This window comes from Ptychodera flava, chromosome 19 (assembly GCF_041260155.1).
Source record: "Ptychodera flava strain L36383 chromosome 19, AS_Pfla_20210202, whole genome shotgun sequence".
Taxonomy (NCBI): domain Eukaryota; kingdom Metazoa; phylum Hemichordata; class Enteropneusta; family Ptychoderidae; genus Ptychodera; species Ptychodera flava.
The window spans coordinates 36,849,001-36,867,940 of NC_091946.1; the positions used below are offsets into that span (position 1 = coordinate 36,849,001).

The 18,940-nt window shown below is 37.6% G+C and overlaps 1 long non-coding RNA gene across 1 annotated transcript; it reads left to right on the top strand.

The window, feature by feature from the left end:
- Positions 1–4,414: 4,414 nt before the first annotated feature.
- On the top strand, positions 4,415–5,516 carry LOC139119438 (uncharacterized). Its single transcript, XR_011548929.1, has 2 exons — positions 4,415–4,929; positions 5,353–5,516. It is a non-coding gene; the product is annotated as an uncharacterized lncRNA (long non-coding RNA).
- Positions 5,517–18,940: the final 13,424 nt, after the last annotated feature.

Below are 18,940 nucleotides of genomic sequence, written 5' to 3' on the forward strand. Positions count from 1 at the left end.
TCGCCCAGTTTAAGCGATGTATTAACTGTTTGATGAAGTTTGTGTGCGATGTGTGATCGTGAGTGTACAAGTTTGAGTGCTTAATGAACTCGACAGCGTCTAGAGGGGTTGCAGTCATAAAAATGTAACAAGTTAGCTCGGTCATTAAACCACTCTTTGGGTTTTGACGGAGCGATTCTGTCTGTGGCTTCTCTGCTAGGTTACTGGCTTGCGTACGCTGTGAGTTCTAACCCGATTGAAAACTCCGTGTTATTTCAATATAGAGAATTTAAAAGGTGTAAACCATGCTGTGCCTTTAATATTAAATTATTGCTATTATCATATGGATTAGATGACGTTTGCTGAAAAGTATTTTGAGTTTGCCTTCTAGTTTAATATTTCTGATCAGTTCTGCAATACTTTCAAACCGGTGTCCTAGAGTATCTGAATAAATTACTTGAAATATTACTTGAACATTTTTTTAAAGGGACATTAGCTGTAACTTTTCAATAATTTTCACTACTCTGTTTCAATGTATCAACTACAGAATTTTACTATAATCCGATTATTATGACCAATGCCCGGTGTCTTGCTTGGCAACACAGCCTGTATATGTGAAATAACCATTGTTATTGTTGATAAATGTATTCTAGTTCGGACCTGAATACAAAATTTAAACAATAACAAAGCAGATTATACACATGTAAAGTACATTAATGAACTAAATATTAGGAATTTCTCCATGGTTCAGGGATTCAAACTGGAAACTGCAGATGATACACAGAACAAACAAAATAAAAAAATGACCAAAGTTACAGCTGATGGATCTTTAACTTATCAATGTGGCTTGACTTACATAAATGAATGGATATTATGTTTCAATGTTTCTTTATTGCTTTTGGATATGTTCAGGTCCTGAATTTTTTTATTGCCATCTTTTAAGAGAGTTTTGAAAAATCTGTCAATTATTTCAAATAATTGTCTATTTATTCTGTCCGGGTATTCTGTTTATTCTGTCCCAGTATTATTCATATCGGAGATGAAACGTAATTTAATTTGACTAACTAAGACTACAGTTTATGACGTGAACTGAAAAACCGTCTTTACATAATCAAACGCTGGATCATACAGTTTATTGATAGCGATCATTCCAGTTTAGTTAAAAATACCCAAAACATAGCATTATATGTTATAGCAACCAAGTCATCAAATATTCATGATGAAACACTATTGATAATCTATCAAAATTGCTATTTTACTTTGCTCGTGTAATGCATTGTGTCCTATATTGACAGACACATCAATGTTCTTTTACAAACACCTTTAACACACATTAATGCACACAGTCTATATACACGTTCGATCGTTATCAAGAGATTGTTAACAATATACCCTGTGAATCTTTACTCATTGTTCTGTTAACCTTGAGGCAGATCGATGAGTAATAAACTAAAACATCATGAATTATACAATACACCATAACAGCTAATAAAGTCACTGATATATAAAAAACTGTCTTCTTGTACAATCTTATACAGGTTACATATACTGTCTCAATCAGAGAAAGGCAACTGATTTAGTGACTTTGTATAAAACCTTAGAAGACATGTGTGGTAACTGGTGCACTTGTACACCCAATAACGTCATGGGGTATTACGATCCTGACAATGGTCGGTGGTACATTGATGACATAAAGATCAGTGATCGCAAATGTTCCATTGATGTTTAGCAACTGTTAATTATGAAATTAAAAGTATACCGTAGTATTGATAGATAACTTTTCCTAATTGATAACTTAAAGTAATTAATAAAATTGTGTGTACATATTTTCAACTGATTCTTAAACCGGGTATATTTACAGTTTCTTGAATATTGCTTGAAATCCACTGTTTCCATAACTTAACCGAATCGCCGGATGTATACGTATTTTATGTATTACAAGGTCTTAAAAAATTATGCGGTGTTAATTCGAGTTCAGTACACGATACGTGCACCATCAAAATGGTGGCAAAGGTTCTTAAACTGTTCGGTATATTAAAACAAATAACACTTTATAGCTCGACTAAGATCACTATGTGTTGCCCGACAAAGGGACGGTGTCCCATGAAGGTGATACTGATTATGTGTGAGCCGAAGGTGTGTATTGCTTTCATGTGCTGTTATTTAATTTGTATCTGTCTACAGGACAGAAAGGAACTTGTCGTCAGATTTTTGCGTCTTTCAATGACATAAATTGGATCTTCACAATCAACAGTCTGCATCTTTGCTCTTGTGTCGACAAATACGTTGGGAAAGAGCTATTGCATGCATCACTGTAATATGATCATGTCAACAGAATGCTATTTGGTTAATACTAAGCCGAAGGTTGTATTCAGAAGTTTAGTGTCGTTTTTTAAACTTCAATGATTGTGATTATTGAGTGTGTTTGATATCATATAAACAACAAATGGTAGTGAAGACCTGGCCATATCAGGCTATGAAAATCGTGGGTTAAGTTGCATAGTAGAGCAATGGCCGGAATAGCTAAATTACAGGTACAATTTATGGCAACAGTAATGATCATACATAAAATCATTCTAATATATTGTTAATCAAGTGATTTATAGGATGATTGATGTAATTATATTGTTTTATACTTTATACTTTTAAATACATATAAAAATCCTTACCATAGATATTGTAGCCTTGTGTTGTTCCATTTTTAGCTGGAAATTCCGGGCTTTATTTCCGTGGAGAACTTGACTTATTTATCACTTTCAAGTACACTGTTCATAGAAGACTGCATGTCCTGTCAAACATGCTTTCTGGGAAGGTGAGGAAACGTTTACTTTATAAATCCTACCGTTTGGGAATTGTATGGGCCTTTTAACCAAATCAAGACTTGTGCTGACCGATTCTAATCTCTGTAAAACATTTCTCTCAACACTCTAAAGACTGCATGGCAGAATTACAAAGCTCTTGACTGACTGCCAATCCCCAGAAGAAAACACCTGTAATAATACACTCAATGTTCTGGTCAGTGGTGAGCCGAAGTCGCGGTAAAATCTGAGAAGTGATTGAAAGTCTGTAATTTGATGACATCTAGACATCAAATCAGGTCCAATAATCGTTATCATTCAAGGTAAACTATGAAATTTACAAGGAACATATAGACGATGACAAAGGCAATGGGGCCATCTTGAACCACGAAATAGTGGTGGTACATCTAAGCCGCTACATCAACTTAGACTGTCGCGCTGTATTCAGCACTATATCCACAAATGTTACCTTTGATGAAATTGACATGCAATTAATGCATGTTGTGTGACACATCTGATATATTATCTTATTATTACCGGAATAGCCTCCAAGCAATAATACAGAGAGCAATTAAAAAGAGTTTAAGACAGGGTTTCAATTGAGTTGTATCGGAAATGTGCGCACTTTGCTTAATCACACTGGCAAGTAAAAAAAATGATTGTCCAATGTTGTGAAAACCATAATGGATTCGTGAAAAGAATTAACATATTATCGGACTTTGACCCACTGATGTAATCGTCATTAACCCTAATAAAGGGAAATTCAAAAGCCTTTACAACGAAGATTAAATTACCAATATCATCATTTCTGTCTTGCCATTACGGTAATAAAATAAAGAAGCATCAATTATGGTTTGGCTGCAGGTTGATATCGGCGAATAATCTTACTACTATACACAAAATAATCAATGCATAATTATGGTGTTACGACGGAATTGAATCTACAGGATTTATGTCTTAATTAACAAGAAGTTACAATACACTGTCAAGCAGTGTTCTCCCCAGCGGACAAATAGCGTGGCGGTGCCGCCACGCTTACGGCCACACCCGCCACGCTTTAATCAAGGCCGCCACGCTTACCACTTGGCCCGCCACTCTGTGATCACGGCCCGTTCTTTGTAAAATCTTTTCATTTTCACCGACATTCGTTGTTTGAACGTCCTGTTCATTGTCCTCTTTTTTGTTTACGTTCTATAGGCCCTAATTATCACGTTTACACCTCGTTTTGTCAAGTTCAATTTCAAAGAATCTTAATTTTGAAGGTGTTATAAACGCAATTTGATGGTGTAAACCATTTACCGACGTAAATAAAAGACGTTCAATTAAAAGACGTTGTCACCGCGGCCAGCGGCAACGCTGATTACTTGGCCTGGGGGTGACAAGGATGGCGGTAAGGGTACGGATAAAGTACTTCAAAGACTTTTGCCGTGAACATGAAAGGCCGTGAACTCACCATCATCACAGAACAAGAGAAGAGTAACTGGTGTTGACCCGACATGGAAAAAATTATTTCCATGGTTGATTGTAACTCCAGATGAAAAAGGTAGGTGAAATAAATACAGTCGCCCGTTTTCGTTTACTCAGATTACTGTACAGGCCTGTGCTACGTCCGGTCATAAAATTTAAATACGTAAACATAGTTTTTGTGTTCGGCAGGAGCGGCCGATTACCCGCAAATTTCACTCCCCGTTCACCAGTTTTAGGGCAAAACTTAACTCTAATGATTAAAAATAAGAGATCGCCCTATTTAAGTGTGCGAAAACGCGATTTAACTTTTAAATGCAATCGTAGCACGTGTTCAATGGCGGCCATTTCTTGTTATTGTTTACTATCCGTCAATCATGTGATATCGTTCGAGACGTGTTTTGAGTTTTATTCATTCGTCCTGTCATGGACTAGTTGTCTTGAGATTTTTTTCGCGATTTTAATAAACTAAATGTCAGATCGGTTCGATAAATGTCTTTCGTCAAAACCTTGCGTCGTGTATTGTCAAAATTGATCTGTGTGTTTCGAGGACGCTCGTGCCGATCCGAGCACTGTATGACTGGAGGAGAATACTGGAGAGTACCAACTAACAGTTCAAAGTGAGAACGCAGAGATCGTTTGGTTCGGCGTGGTTTCTGATATCTCTCATCCTTTCAGGGGAACAAATGTAGGTCTCCTATTCTAGAAAGTTATTTTTAAGTTTCAAATGCCACCGTAACTTGTGAGTGTTGATAATTGCTATGTCTCTCTAGAATCTATCGTGCACGGCGGCGGCCATTTTGTTTCATGTCTGTTTACGTTTATGGCTGTAGGGCTCAATAACAATTTTCACTGGAACGAACGGCTACAGCGTTTTGTAAATCATCGTCGCATTCCTTCGTTTTACGTTTTATGGCAAATATTGCCACACTATCAACCGAAAATAACAACTACAAAATTATATTCGCGGTGTCATTTTTTTGTGGCTGGTAAGATTACATTAACTTTCGTGTCACAACCAGACCCAAGGAGGCAAAAACTCGGGGGTAAAATCGAAGTGTCCGGGATACTTTTGATATTGTACAAAGTGACCTTTCGTCTTTTCTTTTAGGAATGCTATGCAGGGCATGTCAGAAGTTCAACATGAAGGCCTGAAATGGTTCTGGTGTGTGGAGTGTTATTCTGCCTGTCCAATATGTTGTTACCATTTATGATTAAGTTTTTGATGTCCTCTGTTTGAGAATGTTAATAAAAATAATGATCATGTAAAGCAAATGCGTCTTGTATTAAAAGTAAGATGTCTTCAGTGTAGTTGCAGTTGCAAGTAGAGATCCCATGATACATATGCAATAATCATGCAAATGATATGTAAATTATATGTAAATATTATGTAAATTAATATGCAAATTAGCCGCCACCCTATTTCAAAATCCTGGGGAGAACACTGGTGAAGGTTATAGTAGCTAACTGAGCTCTGGCGGCAAATGAACTCTTTACAATAAACACGACTTGAACTAATTTGGGATAGTTGGATTTTCGTATTTTTTAAATTTCTCAAAAGTGTTAGGTGCCAGATAGTTGAACGCTTCAATAATAAACATTACTCATAAAAACGAGTGTGTAATGTAAAAAGAAAAGCAGCTGAGATTACTTTACTTCACCTTCCAATTATCCCAAATTAGTTCCAATCGTGTTAGTAATCCCCTAATGAAATTGAGTCAAGACGATACGAGACTAAAATCACGTCTTAAGGCTTTATTGAAGCTCCTCTAATCCTCTGAATGAAAGCTCAAGACACTGAATAAAACCCCCCAAGGGAAAAGAGTGCTGGACAAGTGTGCAGGGTAAAATTATGTCTCACTATTTGTGTCGACCCAAATGTATAGCTGAAGGGCCTTTCTAGAAACGTCCAATATTAAGTGATCACTAAAGTATTACAAAGCAGTTCTAAAGGACCTTCTAATTAACCGGTCATCGAGGGAAAATGACCTGATCATCAAAATGGCTATACTAATTACTAGATTATTCCTAATCCAAATAAGCATTATAAACAGGCAAATCATAGAAGCTGTAAGTTAAGAAGATGACTTGTTACAAATATAATAAACGATATCAGTTCAAAATCTTGTATTTTAAAACAATGTACTTTGTTTTAGAACGAAAATGCTTTTCTGAAGCTGTCACGGTATTGCCTGCTAACCATTTTGTATAACCACGGATTTACCGAAGAATTGACCATACAGAACGATTCCGCGACGATTTCAATTACCCAAAATGCCCTATCGAAGGCTATTTGCCATATTCCCCATTGATACAGAATCCGACAGATCACACCTACAAAAGTAGGTAACATGCAAACGAAGAAAATAATTGCGTTCAACATTGTCACTCGCACAACTTGCATACTTTCTTTTCGGATTGTCTGGTCAACGGTTGCCGGGTTAACCGACTTTGCTCTTCTTGACATTTCTCTCATGATTTTTGTATACATTATGGTCGTCACAACTAAAGCAAGTCCTAACGGTACGTCAAATAAGGTGTAGCTTATAGTTTTTGCTATTAATATTTGTGTATCTTGAACGGAGCTGTCCATACAAAACACAATTGTGGGCGACGCAAAGGAAATGCTAACGATCCATGACACCAGGATAGATTTGATGCACCTGCTAATGGTATTGATGGCATGAGATTTCCATGGGTGGCATATCGCAAGGTAACGTTCAACACTGATGATAGTAATCATGATGATTGATTCCTCTGCGCTTATTATGAGAGGTGCAAATGTGATGACACATACTAAGGTAGCGTCGGTAGGGTAGCTTATGTGGACACAAACCATAAAAGTCAGTTGTGCACTGAGGTATAAGATATCGGCGACGCTAAGGTTCAATAGATAGTAGTTGGTGATCGTCCTCATTTCTGCTCGTCTCGCCATCACAAAGATGTAGCTCATATTACCAAATATGCCAATCACAGCCATTGTTATGGATATGATGATTAATACTCGATTATCCTGTGTTATTTTCTCTCCCTGTCCTCCGGTATAATAGCTGGCTGCGTAGTCATTGAAATGTGTGTTGTTTGACCAATTCATCAAGTGACTTGATATGATGTTTACTTCTTCTGTTTGGTGTTAATTTAACAAAGCGGTTATCTGTAAAGTATGTTAAAATCATTAATGTATGCTAAAGAAACTCAAAAGATTGCTCCAAAATTAACATTTAAGATAAAATGAAAGTTTTTTCGTAAAAGATCTTTTACACGATTGCTTTTCAGTCTAAATCGCTTTAACTTGCTTTATGAAATTTATGTCGTTTCATGCATCCTACGTTTTTTCCGAACATTGGAACAAGGAGCGGGACTTTTGTCTTTTTACTTTTGCAGAATAGAGATTCTATAATCAAGTATAGACTTACGAACATGTAGAACAATGCTTATCTCAGAGTAGTCCCTATAGTATTCACAGCATGTAAAATCTTTCGGTGTATTTCTAAACCGCATCGAAGATAAAATATAGGTTAACGCGTTGCTGAAAGGTACCTGTCGTGACTTTATAGCAGTATTTTACGTTACCTTGATAGCACTGTCGTTCGGTGTCATTGAAAAGTTAGCTCAACAAAGGTCAGTTTTATATCTGATGCCTCTTACCATCTAGATGTATGTTTCCAAGTAAGTCGATTCGTGAGCATTGCGATCAAGTCATTCCTTCAACTGGGGTTTCAAGATATGTTTTGCACGGGCCCAAGGTGATTTATGTATAATTTGTACATAAATAACGTTACATTAAAGACATGTCTCATCAAACAGATATTGTCTCCATTTGTATATTCAAACGTTTGTTTTGCGAGACAGGTCCGTATATCAAATGCGAATCTTGCCAATACAATGTGTTAGCTTAGCTTATCACCTGAAAACATTATCTTTGAGTCATTAAACCAATTTCCGTACAGAGATTGTAGCGCGGCGTGGATAATTATAACCTAGCTACGGAGTCTCAGCAGTAGCCACACTAATCTCTGCCAATGGGCGACGGATTTCACTCACTTTTTGGGTAATACGTGTTTTCCATGATATAATATTTAATATTTGTAATATTTAATATTTATTTAATAATAATAATAATAATAATAATAATAATAATAATATAATAATAATAATAATAATATAATAATAATAATAATAATAACAAGGCAGTATTGCTGAAGGCAATGAGTACTTGGGCCGTGATAGAGTAATTCTGAGGACAATATACACTACTATTGAAATATGGTCTTGAATTTCCTCCTGTCAATTAGACATTTGATTATCTGGTTATTAAACGAAGCAATGGCATGACAACGGCAAAATATGTCTAGCAACTTTTGTGGAGTTTGAGGCAGGGGTTCTTTTTTATAGTGGAAATTGCTTAAACTCCTTAAATATTCAAATTACAGCAAATTTCTTTTGTTCTGAATGGTAGATGTCTAATAAATATTAGTATGTGCACAAATAACATGGTGTTTGTTTAACTATATTTTGGTGGAGATTTCAGAATCCGATCGTGACCACCCCCTCACAAAGTCTAATGGTGCGTCCCTAAGTGAATTGTTCTGGCATTGGGAAGCAAACTCAACATTACAGGATTTTATTAGAGCCAGTTAGAGGCCCTGAGAGGTAACTGCAAAATATTCATTATCTATACAAGTTGAATAGTTGTTTGAATGGAAATTGTCAGTGAAACATGGTTAATTTGCCATTCTATATGAACAATGAGAGGAACTGAAAACACACAACATAATTGGCTTTTAAGGTTATTTTTATTACAATTAGCAAAATGTCACCACAACAGACACTGCATTTTTACAATTGGTAGACTTGCTTTGTTTAACACTGCAGGATTACCGATTAATATACTGTCAAGAAAATGGCCGAGTTAGCACTAATTTGGTGTATCCAGACGCAGATTCTGAAGTGGTTGCATGCATGCATGCAAGCTGTTGTAAAACGATTCACTGACAATTACATAGTCCCCACTTGTAATAGGAGTTAGTCTTGATGGGGCAGGGAAATGTGGTCATTAAGAAGTATCACTGAAGTGTACATGTTGAGATCTATGGGCACGTAGGTCTGTGTTGTTGTTCCCAATTTGAAACATCAGGCATGTCTAAGTTCTGGTTCTAAATCGGGAAAAAAGATCAGACCTCTAGCTGTATTGGCCAGCCAAGAAATACATATGTGCATAATAAATGAGGTACAAGATGTGACATATTAGGGTCTAATATCTTATCAAAATTGAAGGTATAGAACTTGTGGTTACTGAGTTATGCATATATATGCATAATCAAGGTCAAAGGTCATCAACACTGGACAAAATGCTTGATATGCGTTTAGCATATTTATGTATATTGACGTATATGGAACACAATACTAATTGCATATGCAGCGTATATATTTTTGTATATGGAACATTCCAATACGTTGATATGCGTATCGTATTTCTATGAAGATCATGAGTATACGTAATGCAGATCTTTGCACACTAAGTGTACACTGTAGTTTTGCATTTTATTAGCATACGTACTGTATACTTAATGTATTTAACACATGTACAGAATCAGTATTTGTGTATATATATTGTTGTATATCAAGCATTTTGCCAAGTGCAAGGTCATGTGACATTTTGAAAAAAATGTATTGCTAATTAATCCCTATATGCCAAAAATCAGACTTCTAGCTCTATTCGCTTGCCCAGAATTAGATATGTGCATAATTAATGAGGTGAAGCGTGTGTTGGCATAAGGTCTCCCATCCTACTAAATATAAAGAACATAGCATTTGTGGTCACTTATTCATTGGCATTAACGTATATTTAAGGTAAAAGGTCATCGAGGTCACATGACATTTTGTCAAAAAATTTCTACCCTATAGTTATCCCTATATACCAAAAATCGGACATCCAGCTCTATTGGCTTGCTCAGAATTAGATATGCGCATAATTAATGAGGTATAATATGTGGTGTCATAAGGTGTCCCATCATACCAAATATGAAGGGTGTAGCACTTGTGGTTACTGAGTTGTGGACAAATATATATATTTGAGGTCAAAGGTCATTGAGGTCACATGACATTTTGTCAAAATAATTGTATTGCTAAGTTATTCCTATATACCAAAAATCAGACCTCTAGCTCTATTGGCTCGCTCAAAATTAGATATGTGCATAATTAATGAGGTACAATATGTGGTGTCATAAGGTGTCCCATCATACCATATATGAAAGGTTTGGCACTTGTGGTTACTGAGTTATGGACAATAATGTATATTTGAGGTCAAAGGTCATTGAGGTCACGTGACATTTTGTCAAAATAATTGTATTGCTAAGTTATTCCTATATACCAAAAATCAGACCTCTAGCTCTATTGGCTCGCTCAAAATTAGATATGTGCATAATTAATGAGGTACAATATGTGGTGTCATAAGGTGTCCCAATCATACCAAATATGAAAGGTTTAGCACTTGTGGTTACTGAGTTATGGACAATAATGTATATTTGAGGTCAAAGGTCACCAAGGTCATATGATATTTTGTCAAAATGTCTGAGATATCTGCGTGAACCGATGGACTCACTGATGGACTCACGGACGGATATGACCCAATCTATAAGCCCCCTGGACTTTATCCGTGGGGACAAAAAACTGTGTCACTGCATCCTTTAGGCAATATGAATACGATGAGAAACTAAATTTTTATTTTTCTTGGCCTTATACATGGGAATCTATGGAGAACTGCCTATACATGGGAGTCTTTGGAGGTTTAAACTAAAAAGTCCTCTAACACGGCAAAATTCGATCGCATTGTGAAACAAATCGACGTGCATCTGTATGGGGTTGGGTACTAGTCTTGTGCAAAGTTTTAAAGAAATTGACCAGGGCATGTCTGAGATATCTGCGTGAACGGACGGACGGACGGACGGACTGACATGACCAAACCTATATACTCCCCCAGGACTTCGTCCGTGGGCACTAAAAACAACGCAACAGTTATTACAGCTACACCGGCGGTAGGTTCATATCCAGATCCCCGTACGGTCTGTCGCCGTCGCTTGAAAACAATCTCATAAACCTGGCCATATGGGCAATTGTGTATGGGCAGCTAGTTGCTGCGAATCCGTAGCCTCTGCCACTCGGGTAGCTTGGTCACTGGAGTGGTAGGCCCCACTCCCAGCAGAACACGTCAAGGAGTGGCAGGGCTCGATTTCGCAGCAAGGCAGCTGCATGCTTGACTTCCCGGAGAAGGCGAGCTGTCACGTTCAAGCTCAGGATTATTTGTCGATCAAATTTCAGTAAATTTACCTTACCTAGATGAAATTTGTCTATAGGGTGTAATTTTGCCGAAGTTTGACAAAATTACATCGATTTTTAGGTTCATATCCGACATTTTTGAGTTTTGAGTGCAGACAGAAATAAGTTTTGAGGCAACATTGCTGCGACCCCATGTTGACCCCTAGCCCTGCGTACGATGCTATGTGCTACAGCTAACCACGGTCCCTAGCGAGAGAGTTGCCGACATCGACGGTTATTACGAGAAGTGAATAAAAGACTGTCATCTATGGAAGCGATCGAGTAGCTGAGGTAGGCTGGGATACGACTTGGGCCCAAGAACGCTGAATTTCGGCAGTAATTTGGCTTTTTACGTCAAGTCCCAAAATGGATTTGAAGTCACCGACCCTACGTACGTACGGGTCTTTGCAGGGCTGTGGTGAGCGGGGCGATTAGCTGTAGCGGAACACACAGCATCGTACGCAGGGCTAGCTGACCCCAAGTGAAAATGTGTTCGCGATCAAATCTTCCTATATTTTTTTCAGAATTTTCGACAAAATCATTGCTTCTTAAATCTTTTGTAAATATAAAATACTAAAATAAAAATGCGATGTGCCATGTCTCCAGATTTCTAAAATATCGTTCGTTGACCGTTCGACGGAATACTCATTTCGCAAACTTGTGACGCAGTTGAAATTCAATACTGACCGCCAAATAATCTTAATGAGACGAGATCCAAATTATCCAACCATTCGCGTTAGAGTTCAGCTTGCTTAGAGTATCATAACATTCTTCGGCCTTCGTTTAGATCGACCCTAATTCTCCCATTTAGGAAATAAATGCACAAGCTACCATCCAGGACCAAACGCACTACAAATCTGTCTTGACGTCACATCTCCTTACATGGTAATCGGCATACCGTATTTTTAGCAAAGGAGACACAGAATACGTCGGAGTATTCAGTTTCAAAACGTATTACATTGTGTGATGTTGTCAAAAAAAGGTAATGTTACTGCAGTGGTATAAATTACAAAACACAAAAGTTCAAATCAGTTTATTTTGGACTGGCTTTACCCAACATTTCATATTGTTTCTTATGCCAGATTTGACCACGTGCTTACTGGCGACCCCTTTACATGCAAATTTTGTGTCAAATGGTGTGTTCTCCCGAAAAAACAAACGTACGATTTCTAACTGAAGGAGGCGAAATTTGCCCTCAAAACTCGAAACCACCCCTTTATGGGGTGTACCTAGCTATTTTGAACGAGCTTCTCGAATCTGCAGCTCTATTTCGAAATGATGGTCTGGTTTTCTCAGCTCAAGGATAAGTGTTCTCCATCGCTGTGGGCATTACTATTCTCAACTGGGGGTACAGTTTCCAGTCGTAATGTTTTTCATTGTGTCCGGGATATAAAACCTCTCCTTTCACAATTTTACTTTGATTAACACTAGTCCACATCTTGTCAGCGATTAAACATGTTTCAAGTTTAAATGTTAAATTCTGGTCTCGAGCCCCTTGTTCGACCAAACTGAAATTACCCCTCCCACTTTGGCTCGTCCAGTGGGTGTAGCAAGGGTCGTGCCATCGCCTAGGAAACGGAGGGTGCATTAATTGTTGCATTTCGATGCACATTTTGATTATATTCAGAAGATTTTGTGGCAAAAACTCAGATAGAGAAGCATTTATATTCACATCTCACTTATTCAAGACTGGCTGAGAGCAGCACTTCCATTCAGTTAACATCATTACGCCATTTATTATGCCAAGAAAGATGAAGCCAATACATTTTGCCCTCCCTGGTCTCAGCCAGAAATGGTTATACCTTACAGTTTTTTCCCACGGAATGAAAACAAATGTACTTGGGCTGAGGCCCAAGTACAATAATAAAAATAATAATAATAATAATAATAATAATAATAATAATAATAATAATAACAAGGCAGTATTGCTGAAGGCAATGAGTACTTGGGCCGTGATAGAGTAATTTTGAGGACAATATATACTACTATTTTGATTAACTGGTTATTAAACGAAGCAATGGCATGACAACGGCAAAATATGTCTAGCAACTTTTGTGGAGTTTGAGGCAGGGGTTCTTTATTTATAGCGGGAATTGCTTAAACTCCTTAAATATTCAAATTACAGCAAATTTCTTTTGTTCTCGATGGTAGATGTCTAATATTTAGATGGGCATATTTAGATTTCTACCCTATAGTTATCACTATATACCAAAAATCGGACATCCAGCTCTATTGGCTTGCTCAGAATTAGATATGCGCATAATTAATGAGGTACAATATGTGGTGTCATAAGGTGTCCCATCATACCATTTATGAAGGGTGTAGCACTTGTGGTTACTGAGTTGTGGACAAATATATATATTTGAGGTCAAAGGTCATCGAGGTCACGTGACATTTTGTCAAAATAATTGTATTGCTAAGTTATTCCTATATATTAAAAATCAGACCTCTAGCTCTATTGGCGCGCTCAAAATTATATATGCGCATAATTAATGAGGTACAATATGTGGTGTCATAAGGTGTCCTATCATACCAAATATGAAGGATGTAGCACTTGTGGTTACTGAGTTGTGGACAAATATATATATTTGAGGTCAAAGGTCATTGAGGTCACGTCACATTTTGTCATAATAATTGTATTGCTAAGTTATTCCTATATACCAAAAATCAGACCTCTAGCTCTATTGGCTCGCTCAAAATAAGATATGCACATAATTAATGAGGTACAATATATGGTGTCATAAGGTGTCCTTTCATACCAAATATGAAGGGTGTAGCACTTGTGGTTACTGAGTTGTGGACAAATATGTATATTTGAGGTCAAAGGTCATTGAGGTCACGTGAAGTTTTGTCAAACAAATTATATTGTTAACTTATCCCTATATACCAGAAATCAGACCTCTTGCTCTATTGGCTCGCTCATAATTAGACATGCACATAATTAATGGGGTACAATGTGTGGCATCATAAGGTGTCCCGTCATACCAAATATGAAAGGTTTAGCACTTGTGGTTACTGAGTCATGGACAATAATGTATATTTGAGGTCAAAGGTCACCAAGGTCACATGATATTTTGTCAAAATGTCTGAGATATCTGCCTGAACCGATGGACTCACTGATGCACTCACTGACGGATATGAGCCAATCTATAAGCCCCCTGGACTTTATCCGTTGGGACAAAAAAACTGTGTCACTGCATCCTTTAGGCAATAATGAATACGATGAGAAACTAATTTTTTATTTTTCTTGGCATCATACATGCGAGTCTATGGAGAACTGCCTTATACATGGGAGTCTATGGAGGTGTAAACTAAAAAGTCCTCTAACACGGCCAAATTTGATAGCATTGTGAAACAAATCGACGTGCATCTGTATGGGGTTGGGTACTAGCACTAGGCGTGAACGGACGAACGGACGCACGGACATGACCAAACCACTTTTGTGGAGGGACCGTGACCAAACCTATAAGTCCCCTCGGACTTCGTCCGTGATGATTAAAAACAATGCAACAGTTATTACAGCTACACCGGCGGTAGGTTCATATCCAGAGCCCCGTACGGTCTGCCGCCGTCGCTTGAAAACAATCTCATGCACCCGGCCATATGGGCAGCTGGCCGGATCACAGTCGCTCGAGAGCTATTCAGCTCTGGGACTATTCGCCCCATAGACGAGTATACAGAAGCGAGGTATTTCTCGCTTCTGTATACTCGTCTATGGGGCGAATAGTCCCAGAGCTGAATAGCTCTCGAGCGACTGTGGCCGGATGCATGACTTCCCGGAGAAGGCGAGCTGTCAGGTTCAAGCTCAGGATTATTTGTCGATCAAATTTCAGTAAATTTACCTTACCTAGATGAAATTTTGTCTATAGGCTGAAATTTCGCCGAAGTTTGACAAAATTACATCGATTTTTCAGGTTCATATGCGACATTTTGAGTGCAGACAGAAATAAGTTTTGAGGCAACATGGCTGCGACCCCATGTTGACCCCTAGCCCTGCGTACGATGCTATGATGTGCTACAGCTAACACACAGCATCGTACGCAGGGCCAGCGAGAGAGTTGCCGACATCGACGGTTATTTACGAGAAGTGAATAAAAGACTGTCATTTTTGGAAGCGATCGAGTAGCTGAGGTAGGCTGGGATACGACTTGGGCCCAAGAACGCTGAATTTCGGCAGTAATTTGGCTTTTTACGTCAAGTCCCAAAATGGATTTGAAGTCACCGACCCAACGTACGGGTCTTTGCAGGGCTGTGGTGAGCGGGGCGGTTAGCTGTAGCGGAACACACAGCATCGTACGCAGGGCTAGTTGACCCCCAAGTGAAAATGTGTTCGCGATCAAATCTTCCTATATTTTTTTCAGAATTTTCAACAAAATCATTGCTTCTTACATCTTTTGTAAAATATAAAATACTAAATAAAACTGCGATGTGCCATGTCTCCAGATTTCTAAAATATCGTTCGTTGACCGTTCGACGCAAACTTGTGACGCAGTTGAAATTCAATACTGACCGCCAAATAAATGAGACGAGATCAGTCTAGACATCCTCCAAATTATCCAACCATTCGCATTGGAGTTCAGCTCGCTTAGAGTATCATAACATTTTCGGCCTTTTAGATCGACCCTAATATCTCCCATTTAGGAAATAAATACACAAGCTACCTCGACAAAACTTCGTGCACCATCCAAGACCAAACGCACTACACATCTGTCTTGACGTCATCATCTCCTTACATGGTAATCGGCATACCGTATTTTTTAGCAAAGGGGACACAGAATACGTCGGAGTATTCAGTTTCAAAACGTATTACATTGTGTGATGTTGTCAAAAAAAGTCATGTTACTGCAGTGGTATAAATTACAAAACACAAAAGTTCAAATCAGTTTATTTTGGACTGGCTTTACCCAACATTTCATATTGTTTCTTATGCCAGATTTGACCACGTGCTTACTGGCGACCCCTTTTCATGCAAATTTTGTGTCAAATGATGTGTTCCCCTGGAAAAACAAACGTACGATTTCTAAATGAAGGAGGCGAAATTTGCCCTCAAGACTCGAAACCACCCCTTACGGGGTGTACCTAGCTATTTTTAACGAGCTTCTCGAATCTGCAGCTCTATTTCGAAATGATGGTCTGGTTTTCTCAGCTCAAGGATAAGTGTTCTCCATCGCTGTGGGCGTTACTATTCTCAACCGGGGGTACAGTTTCCAGTCGTAATGTTTTCATTGTGTCCGGGATATAAAACCTTTCCTTTTCAAACTTTCTCTTTGATTAACACTAATCCACATCTTGTCAGTGATTAAACATGTTTCAAGTTTAAATGTTAAATTCTGGTCTCGAGCCCTCCTGTTCGACCAAACCGAAATTACCCCTCCCACTTTGGCTCGTCCAGTGGGTGTAGCAAGGGTCGTGCCATCGCCTAGTAAACGGAGGGTGCATTAATTGTTGCATTTCGATGCACATTTTGATTATATTCAGAAGATTTTGTGGCAAAAACTCAGATAGAGAAGCATTTATATTCACATCTCACTTATTCAAGACTGGCTGAGAGCAGCACTTCCATTCAGTTAACATCATTACGCCATTTATTATGCCAAGAAAGATGAAGCCAATACATTTTGCCCTCCCTGGTCTCAGCCAGAAATGGTTATACCTTACAGTTTTTTCCCACGGAATGAAAACAAATGTACTTGGGCTGAGGCCCAAGTACAATAATAATAATAATAATAATAATAATAAAAATATTTATTTCTTACGCGCACTACAAATACGTCTCAGTGCGATTTACATATTTTAAAAGAAGCAAACAAATACTAAAAACAAGCAATGGCAATAAAAGAAAAACTATAATAAAAAATGTCAAAATCTGTCAACACCTGTAGCATTCTCGTACAATAAACAAAAGACGGTGATAAAAATTTTAAAAATTAATTAATTAAAAATAAATAAAACAAAGACGGCGATAAAAAAATTATGAAAGCAGCAGAATAAATTAAAAAGTCCCAGTTAAAAAGTCCCAGTTAAAAACATACAGAAAATGATCCTAAAAACTCAATCACAAATAGCACTGATTAAAAGATGAGTTTTTAAAAGAAGTTTAAAATAGTCAACGGATCTGGCTTTGCGAATCACTGGCGGCAGCGAATTCCACAGAGCAGATGCACAAACAGAGAATGCTCTCTGCCCATATGCCTTATTAAAGTTTCCATGAGGTGGCACCAACCGCAAAGAGTCAGCTGATCTGAGATCTCTGACTGGGGTGTAAATTTCAAGCAAATAAAGCGATGAATGGTTTTATAGGTGGTTAACAAAATTTTGAATTTGATGCGAGCACCAACCGGCAGCCAGTGCAGATCAATAAGAACAGGTGTGATGTGATCGAATTTCCGAGTCCGTGAGACGAGACGAGCGCAGCATTTTGAAGTAAGTTTCTGATATTTTGAGATAAGTTTCTGTCCTTTATATATTTATAATACTTCGAATCAACAAAAATTAAATAAATGAAGAATACACCAGTTTCAAGTAATGCGTTCTATTGCTTTGTTTGTATTGTCCGTCGTGCAAATTTTCACTAAATTTGGAGAAGGAACAACTTATCAGAAGGAAACTGGTCATTCTGCATCGTGCATTGCAGACGAAATACCCTAACCACTGTCCCCATCTACCAAGACTGTAAACTATATCTGCAGGTATGTTTGATTATATAAAAATAAATTTATTTGGATAATGTTCATTTTGATATGATATACTGTACTTTGAAACTATCAAGCAGAGTTCTCCCAAGATAAAATAATAGAGTACTCACTAATTTACATAATAATACATGTAATCGTTATGGCAATGAATTTCTATTGTTTACCAAATATTAACCCTCTTAGTGCTCTAATTTTTTCCTACCAAAATTTTACTGCAACATTTTACCAATTTTTAGGATTTTTTTTGTAATTTTTGTGAAAATGTTTGAGCCAATGGACATTACAGTTCATTGGATATAGTTTTTTTTGGCAACTTTTATGAAAATAATTTGACTGGAACTTTTGACTGGGGCATACTTGTATTTTAAAAGGCGACAAAAATTGTATGTGCTCAAAGGGTTAAAGATAGTAAGCCACTACTCTATAATGCTCATGGGGAGAACACTGTGAAGTGATCAAGTCAATCCAACCGGAGCATATCCTGTTTCAGTAAAGTTAGATCAAAGTCATTTTCATTTTCGCATTGGAGAATATTTTCTGCACTCAAAACTTTGTTACGAATCATAATTTGCTGTAACAGAACTTTCTAACATACTTTTTTTATTTGCTACTTTCCAAAATTTTGAGCAGTGGCAGTTTAAGTTTTGTTTCGGTAAAATGACTATACACTGTCTGTATTGACAAATC